This window comes from Pteropus vampyrus, unplaced genomic scaffold, assembly GCF_000151845.1.
Source record: "Pteropus vampyrus isolate Shadow unplaced genomic scaffold, Pvam_2.0 Scaffold27, whole genome shotgun sequence".
Classification (NCBI taxonomy): Eukaryota; Metazoa; Chordata; class Mammalia; order Chiroptera; family Pteropodidae; genus Pteropus; species Pteropus vampyrus.
This window is the reverse complement of record NW_011888808.1, coordinates 2,765,559-2,774,662: the sequence shown is the minus strand read 5'-3', so window position 1 is coordinate 2,774,662 and position 9,104 is coordinate 2,765,559. Positions and strand designations below refer to the sequence as shown.

General features: G+C 30.7%; 1 pseudogene; it reads left to right on the top strand.

The window, feature by feature from the left end:
* Nucleotides 1-5,432: 5,432 nt before the first annotated feature.
* LOC111737470 lies at nt 5,433-5,551 on the top strand (annotated as a pseudogene).
* The last annotated feature ends 3,553 nt before the right edge of the window (nt 5,552-9,104 follow it).

Below are 9,104 nucleotides of genomic sequence, written 5' to 3'. Positions count from 1 at the left end.
CATTAGTCCTGAGAGTTGACAAAGTCAGCATTAACCAGGATTATAAAAGAGGGGACATAAGTGGAGGAGAGAAGTAAGATTTTCTCTATGAGTTAGGTAGGCTAGATTGTGAAAGATGAGATAGAAATTTAAGTAAAAAAAGAGAGAGAAGAATTCCTACCGTTTAGGTTACAATGAAATAATAGATAGATTTAACTTTTATCTTTAAACAATAGTAAAACTGGGCAAAAAAAATAAAACTATTGTTCCAAAAACATTGGAAACAGAACAGTACAAGACTGAATTCCCTCAGAGAAAAGAAACAAGATGAGATCTACAATCACCCAAACTTTCTGCAGGAATAATTTTCAGAAATAGGAGATTGTGAGCAGATCCCAGAGGCCTTTCTGAGTTGAGGAGAAAGAGACTCAGGCAGCAGCAAATCGTGGGGCAGAACTCTTGACAGAGAGAGTAAGTCACTTACCAAATAAATGCTGGAGCTTAATCTGAACACACTGTCTGGCTCTAGGCTTGTGCTTTACCTGTTCTGCTATGCTCGCTCTATACAGATGACAATATTTAGTTTCATCTATAATTTGTTAGTGATTTCATCTCAGATGAGTATGCTTACTTCTCTTTGGTCTGTTGATCTCTTCCCAAATCTAGCCCCACATTCTATCCAAATGTTTACAGTTATGCACATCTTAAAATAAGCCTATTCTAGGTCAAGAGGTCTGCTCTCTTATTGGGTTCACATTTCCATAATAGCAAAGATGAGCATCTCCAGAAGCATCCAGCTGCACCCTGCTATTAATTTACTGACAAAGGAGATGGGCGTTTGCAGGAAGAAGGTTTAAAGAATCTAAAATATGACATTCCCCATTGTTCCTAAATGGAAGGATTCCCATTGGAGAGCTGTTTGTGTATGTCTTGGACCTGCTACAATGATAAGCAATTTTAGAAGATAAGGAAGGATGTGGAAACTTATGGGTTAATGAGTACGGGTGAGAATACATTTGGGATTTTAATTTCATGAGTTTCATTTTACACACACATATATATATGTAATGTGTATACATATATATATATGTCATAAATTTAGGACATGAGAATTTGAGGAACAACATATATTCAATGATGTGAACAGTAATGTAATTCCTTTAATACAGAAACCATGAGTAACTTATTTCTAACATTTTTTATTAAAGTAGACAGGACAGAGAAGTTTCATTTCATAGGTCATTTGCTCATATTTTACTGAACTTAAAATTGAATTACAACAGTTCACTCTGTAGCAGATTCACCTTGAAGGCCATTTAAAGCTTCACCTGTTATGTAATGCAAGGGCATGCTCACGTGATTTGAAGAGACTCAGTCATTCAAATCCTTCTCTACTTACCCTTCAACTTGGCTAGTCTCCATTAATTTTCACTGAACCACAGATAGAACTAAAGACTGGGCCTGCCAAGGGGAACTCTTAAAAAATGGATATTTACATCATCCAATTTTAGCGCAAATACTCAGAATGTGCTAAGGATTTTGTTCATTTATATTACTACCGTTCCTCTTACCTTATGAGGGGAGCAGGTGCAAAGCCAGAGTCTCCAGCATAGTAGATAGAAACTCTCATGATCAAGGGAAGGTTTTTTCTTCTCTAAGGATCCTTCCCCAGGGTGGATGGTGTGTCGCCCACAGATGATAGTTCCAATAAGAAACTAAGATATATTTTTTTTTACTTATATAATGTTCTAAGTAATTTTACATATCAATTTGTACAGAGGAAATTAGTTTTTTTGTAGTTCTTGTATTACTTCATTGTTTCATTTTGATCAACATGCATTCTGAAAAATACTAATCATTTCTGTAAGAAAGCATATGCTACTATATTCTGCTATCAAAAATTAAATTTATTATGTTTTAGTTCACTTTTATATGTCTTAAATGAACATGTTCATCAGAAATTTTTATCATAGAATATTTATTTCAAGTAAATTAAGAAATCCTGTTTCTGTTTTCTAGATGTAAATATTATGTGGTGAAAAAGATCTGTAAATTAAATGGCTCCGGGAGATTGCAAAATTTTAATGCTCTAAAATGAAGATCGAGTGCATTTAACTCGTTTAGTTAAGTACTTTCATGAAATTATATTTTTAATATTAAGGTAAATTAGATTGTTATTAACATAGAAAAAGAACAGATGCATCATAATTTTAACAAATGTCCTGTTAAACTGTGAAAACTATGCTTTTATACCCATCAACATATTGAGTTAGTTACAAAATATGAAATATATCACCATAATTTAAAGAATTTTTCAATTATTTTAAGAATGATAGTATAACTTTGTGAATTTTAAAGAAAAACTGCAGCTGTATTTGTTTGTTTATCAGTCTCTTGGTAAATTTAAAAAGCCTGTAATATGAAAAAAGCACTATATGATAAAGCCTTAAGATTGAGATTGGACTCATTTATGTGAACGCCAGTGACAGAAGTAAGCAGCTTTGTTACCTTTATCAAATGACTTTAAATATTTGTAATCCACTGTATCCATCGATAAAAGGGGATAATAACATATTCAAAACATCATCATATAGGTAAAATAAGAAAGGTAAGATGTTTAATATGGTGACAAAAATACTAATAATGATTATTAAAATTGTTAAACCAAAACTAAAAACTAATAATACTAATAACATAATTATCAGTAACATTGCCAGTATAAACAATAGCTGTTGTGCTTTAAGAGCTTACTGTCTGCCAGGTATTATTTTTGTACTTTCTACATATTAATTCATTTTGTGATTATTACATTTATTTTTCTTCTCATACTTTCCTGAAATTTAATGGGTTGTTAGCAGTTTTGAAAAGTACCATAGTTTCAGAAAGAGGAATTCTTAATACCCTAGAGAAATAACAGAGTCAATAAATAATTTTCTTAACTTTGCGAAAACGAAAGTTAAACAACTATGTTAAATTGTTATATTATTTTTATTTTAGAAATAGTTACTTCAGAAAAACACAAAACTAAAATGAGTATTTTAGTCCAACAACCTACAAAGAAACAGGAAGCTACATGTTTATAGGTGCATATTTGCATAAATATTCTTGCCACAATTGTAATTTATGTCATATTTTAAAATATGTTGCATCATACTTATTCTAAAATTAAGATAATCTAAATAGTATTAATTTTCCTGGTTATCTTTTAATCTTAATGTTTTAGAAAACTTTAAAAGATAAAAGTTGATGAAAGGCACAGCAGACACATTTATTCCCCAAAGCTATAAAACTTAGGTTCACTTCCAACTTTTGTGAATGTGCCATTTAGCTGTTGAAGTTTATGCATATTGTTATTTTCCCAGATGCTTTGCAATTTGTCTCTTTTCTTGAAATCAACTTAACTGTTTTATATAATAAACATAGTTTTATTATTTTAGAAAACTTAAAATCTTAATAATGAAAATTAAATTTACCTATTATGTCATGTACAAGCCAGTGTTAACGCTGTCATTTTGGTGGTGTTATTCCCTTCAGCCTCTTTTCCTATAAATCTTCATATGTGTTTACATTGTTTATATGATGCATTTGCTCGATGTTATATTAACTTGTTAAGTTGAACTAAACGAATAAATGAGAATATTTGCTATAGATAAATTAAGAAATCCTGTACATGTTTCCCAGATAGAAATACTGTGTGGCAGAAAGAGATCTGTAAACTAAATGACACTGGGAGAAGTAAATAGCTTGTTTATCTGTCTATCTGAATCATAATTCTAATAAAATTGATAGTATATAGCATATAAAGATTAAGGGCTCAAATTTTGAAGCCAGACTGCATGTTTTGAATGCTGTGTCCCCATTTACTAATGTGAATGTGGACAGGTCATAAGTCTCTGTATAAAATGGGTCTAATAATGTTATCAGCTTATCAGGTTGATGTGAGAATAAATGAAATGGTCTGCAAAGTGCTGGGCAGATTTTCTGGCATAGAGGTAAGGTTGAAGAACTGTCTTCTGTTATTTTTACCATTTTAATTTACAACCTGTAAAGAATCGTGCTTTTCTTTTTCTGCTTTACTTCATATGTAAGCATAGTTCCTTAACAGTGACACTTGGTCTAATTGACTTCAATCGATGCCTACAATTCCCTTTAACCAGACCAAGGGTGTACCTTACTTGCTATGCCCCCTTCTACCAGCAAGCCTCAGGATTCTTGCTGCCCCACTCACCTCTCTGCCCAGAACTCTACAGAGTAGCTTCAGATGGTCCCTGTAAATCTCCCACACCTTTGGTTAGTGCTGCAGATTCTGGAGCCCTCCTGTTTGTTTCAAATCGCCTTTCAATCCTCGTGGAGCCTCTAGTAATGTGTCTTTCTTCCTGTTCTTCTGGCACATCTTCAGATTCACTGATGACTCTTCAAAGGAACACAATCTTTATTTTCTTCCTCACAGCCTGAAAGAGGCTAAAATATATTCCAAACACAAGTATATAAAGTCCCTGTCATCTTTTTTCTATTTGTCAGTATATTAGCACGTATCCAATAGGTCTGTCATAAACAGGGTCAATAAAAGTCTATTTCAAAGCACATTACTCAAAGTGAAATAAATGTAAAACTCTTGCTATAAACTGTAAAGTTAAGCCCCAGAAATCTGTGGTAACAATGTCTATCCACACAGAACCAGTGTATTATAAATTCTCAGCATTCCCTCAAAGAAACGATACCTTTTTTCAAGTCATTATGATGCAAAACACATCTCTTTATGTCTCATTTTAACTTATTTTTTCTCTTTACAGAAGTAAAAACTATATTCATTTACATTTAAAATAAAGATGAAAAATAATCAAATACTAGCTTGCTCTTACTAGTAAATAATGTCAGCATTTGGGCAAATAACTTTCTGGACTTATTTTTACATTCGTATTTTATCTCTTTGTTTTTCTTTTTAACACTGTTTTATAGTAGTATAAATATTGTTAAATAACCTGAATTTTATTTCCACTTATTTTGATTTGATTATTTTTTTCATGCCAATGTTGTTTTTCTGAAGTAGTTAACAAACATGTAGCATTTCACTCATTTTTTTATAATAAATTTTTATTGTCTTTGTTAAGCATTTAAGGGGTTTTCAACTTTTTGTTTAAAAAGACCACTTTGATGGCCATTCCTGATACAATTTTATTCATGCTAGTTAGTACTGTAAGAAAAAATTTTAATATAATTTAAAGCCTAATGGACATGAATATTTATAAACAAATACAAATTGCTCCCGGAAAAAAAAAGTGCAGCAGTTTACTCTCCCAACACTGTCTGAGTATTTAATTATCATTTCCACTACAACCATAACTCATTTTTATAATTTCCAGTTTTGGATTAAAAGTGTGTGTTTTATGCTGGTTTATTATTTTTTTCATTGAATTAGTAAGGTAGAACTTTAAATTTTTAAAAATAATCTATTCTACGGCCATGCTACCCTGAACAAGCCCAATCCTGTCCAATCTCGGAAGCTAAGCAGAGTTGGGCCTGATTAGTACTTGGATGGGAGACCAACTAGGAAGACCAGGTGCTGTAGGCATAAAAAATGAAAAATAAGGGATTGTAAGCTGACAAGGTCTTTGCAATCTGTGAGGTCAACCAAGGGTTGCCTCGCCTAAAAAATAAAAAAAATTAAAAAATGGAAAAATAAAAAAAAAATAAAAACAATGTAATTTCTTTAGTTGACTTTCTGTTCCTACATTTTGTTGTTTGTTGTTAGTTTTCTACCTTCCTGCTCTTGTTTTAAACGATACAGGACTTTTAATTGACTTGTTTGTGTTTCTTAGATGTTAAGAACATCAATCCTTCATATATCGTCTTTGCTACATATATTCAGAATTTATAAATTTCCATTTATTTTCTTTTGCATTTGACCTGCACTTTAGAAAAAATAAGGTAACCAAATCCAGTTTTATATATGTATATGTATGTATGTATTATACGTTAATTTGTTTGTATATATTTGAGTTATTTTATTCATAAGAAAATCATATATATTCAATTGCTAGTTAAATATTTGCTATTTATGTTTTTCTATTAAAAGTTTATTGACTTGATCAAGGTTAATAGTACCAGTGTAAATCACATTGATATCTTTTACTACCAATATATTGTAATGAAATGGACATTTCACTGCTGTGATAGTCTTCACAAAAGGCCATAAACTCTGTGAAATCATGAGAAAAGATCAGGCAGACTCAAATTAAGATTTTTTACAAGGTACCTGAACAGTGCTCTTCACAACTGTCAAGATCATAGAAAAAAAGAAATAACGTCACAGATCATAGAAGACCAATGAGACATGATGGCTGAATAAAACATAGCATTCTGAGTAGAATCCTGGATAGGAAAAAAGAAATTAGTCAAAAGCACTGCAGAAATTCAAATATAGACTATAATTTACTTAACTATATTGTACCAATGTTAATTTCTTAGTTTAGAAAAATGTATCATCAGTATGTAAGAGGTAACATCATTATGCAATTTTAGGATGAGCTGAGTGAACAGTCTATGAGAACTGTCTACTTGGGAATGTCTACTATCTTTGCAATTTTTCTGTAAATTTAAATTTTCAAATTACATTCATTTAAAATTTATGATTATGTAACTATAGAATGTCACATCTGAAGTTTATTTTGTTTCATTTTTATGGTTTAATGGTTAATATCCCCAATGGCAAACATATTTATACAGCTTCTGAGATTTTTTTAAAATTTGTATATACATTTTTATATTATTATTTATTCCAGCAAGTCTTTTTGTCAGAATTATATCTGCCTATTTTCTATTTATGATTGATTCCCTTCTGTTGTCCCATAGATTCCATGCCAAATATCATTTCTCTATTTTCTTACAGGCTTTTCTCATTGATCAAAATTATTTTCAGGAGTATGATCATATACCCTCAATGTAATTCTTATTCTTAAATGGCCATACTTACTTCATTCATCTTTTATTTGATTTTGTACATATTGTTTGTTTGTTTGTTTCTGTATCGTGAGCATAAAATCAAGGCTCAAGTTTCAACTTACCCATCTTGTATCATGTATGAGAACAGGGCAAAGCATATTTCCCCGTTGAGGTTCTAATACTCAACTTTACATAGTAGTGGTCTGCCCTTCTGAAATTGAACTTCTTTTCTAATTGGAAGGTTTCCTGGGCTTTATTTACACATCTGTGTTACAGGCTTGATAGTGTAGACCTTCTCCTTGCACTAGAATTAATCGTGTGCTTTTGTCCTGATATTGAATCAGATCAAATCTCTTCCTTTTTGCAATAACCCATTTCTAGATGTCGGCATGGTGCTCTCTTTCCTCTACACAATAGAAGACATAAACCACTTTATAAGCAATTATAGGAAGCATTTTAGTAATTTTTTAAAGCATTGGTAGTTAAATATCCAAAATCGTAAAGTACATTTTATATCTTAGTAAAATTTGTTTTCATTAAATATTTGTACATTTTTAATCAGATGATGGTAACTTTACTATATTCATAGGAAAAGAAAAATCTTTCTATTATATCACTTTTTCATCAAATGAAACTGTGGCACAAATATACTTTATTTAGCAAATTTTAACTAGTCAAAAAAAAATAAAAAGTAAATTTCAGAAATTACACTTTCCTAAATTTCCAAGAGAATTCTATTTTACTTAATTTGTCCCTTCCTATTATTTTAACATTCAATTTAAGTAATTACAGAATACATTCAGAGTTTATTGTCAAAGGCAGCTAGCTCTTGTGGGCTATTAGAAAAGAAATCCTCTAATTTGATAATAAAGTACACTGCTATGATAAGGCAGCAACCTGTTCTATAAACTATGGTAATTTGATTAGTAAATATTGTACTTAAATTGAAGAAGTAAATGAACTGTAAAGGGCAGAAGTAAAATTACAAGCTACTTCTCAACTCTAACAACAGCATGCTTTATTAAAATATAAATATCCATAAGATCCTGAGTTTATATTAAACATAGTTAACAGTCATAATTTATTTCCTTTTCTAGGATGTTTGTTCTCTATTTCTCCAACACTCTTAAGATATATTTTCTTAAAATTTTTGAGATTATTTCTTATTTTCTTCTTAACAAGCATACATAATAAAACTAAAATTGTGTGAAGTATGGCCCATCATATCATACTGAAAGTAAATTACTATTAGTGATGGCCCAGTTACAAACTTCCAATTCAGACCAAGTGAACAGAGTTTGACAGTATCAGGTTAATTGTTGCTAAAAAAAATATCCCTGTTGGATAATACAAGTTTTACATTAATCCTTGCCTTTACTGTTGGGTTTTGTCCAAAATCTAATTTGTGTTATTATAAATGGTTGTATTGTGTTTACATATTTTGAATGCTGAAAACTCTATGTAATGCTCACGTTGTGAAGGTCTAAATATTTTGACATATTCCTTTTAACAGGGGTCATTGCTGAATATAATGATATATATATATATATATATATATCATGATATCAATGATTATATATATATATATAGAGAGAGAGAGAGAGAGAGAGGGAGAGAGAGAGAGAGAGAGACAGAGAGACAGAGAGAGAGAGAGAGAGAGAGAGAGAGAGAGAGATTTCAGGCTTCAAAAACACTCTGAAAGGAGACATGCTGTATGCATTTGTAAAGATAAACACAAGTGTAAGTTTAAAGTATTTCCATCTCATAATGTCTTCACTAAGATAATATATTTTAATAGAAATGTAAGACTACTTTGGGAATAACTCTCCTTCCGTATTTATATTATAAATTGAGACAATTTGACTCTCACCTCTTAAGATAGAGCTGTGTTTTATGGCCTATGTAGAATGGACATATGGTCCTTTATCCCTAATCATAACCCCCAAGGGTAATTATGTTTGTGTTTAATTGATCCATAAATAGTAATGATAACAATGATAATTACAATAGCAATATTGTCAACATTTTTATAATTCTACTAAATCTAAAATATGATTAAGGATGTGAACAACATAGAATAAGAAATCAGTAATAACAGATTATAATAATTAAGAAAAAACAATTACAATGTGAGTAAGAATAATAAAGGAATGCAATATAAGAGGATGAAGAAAGGATCTATA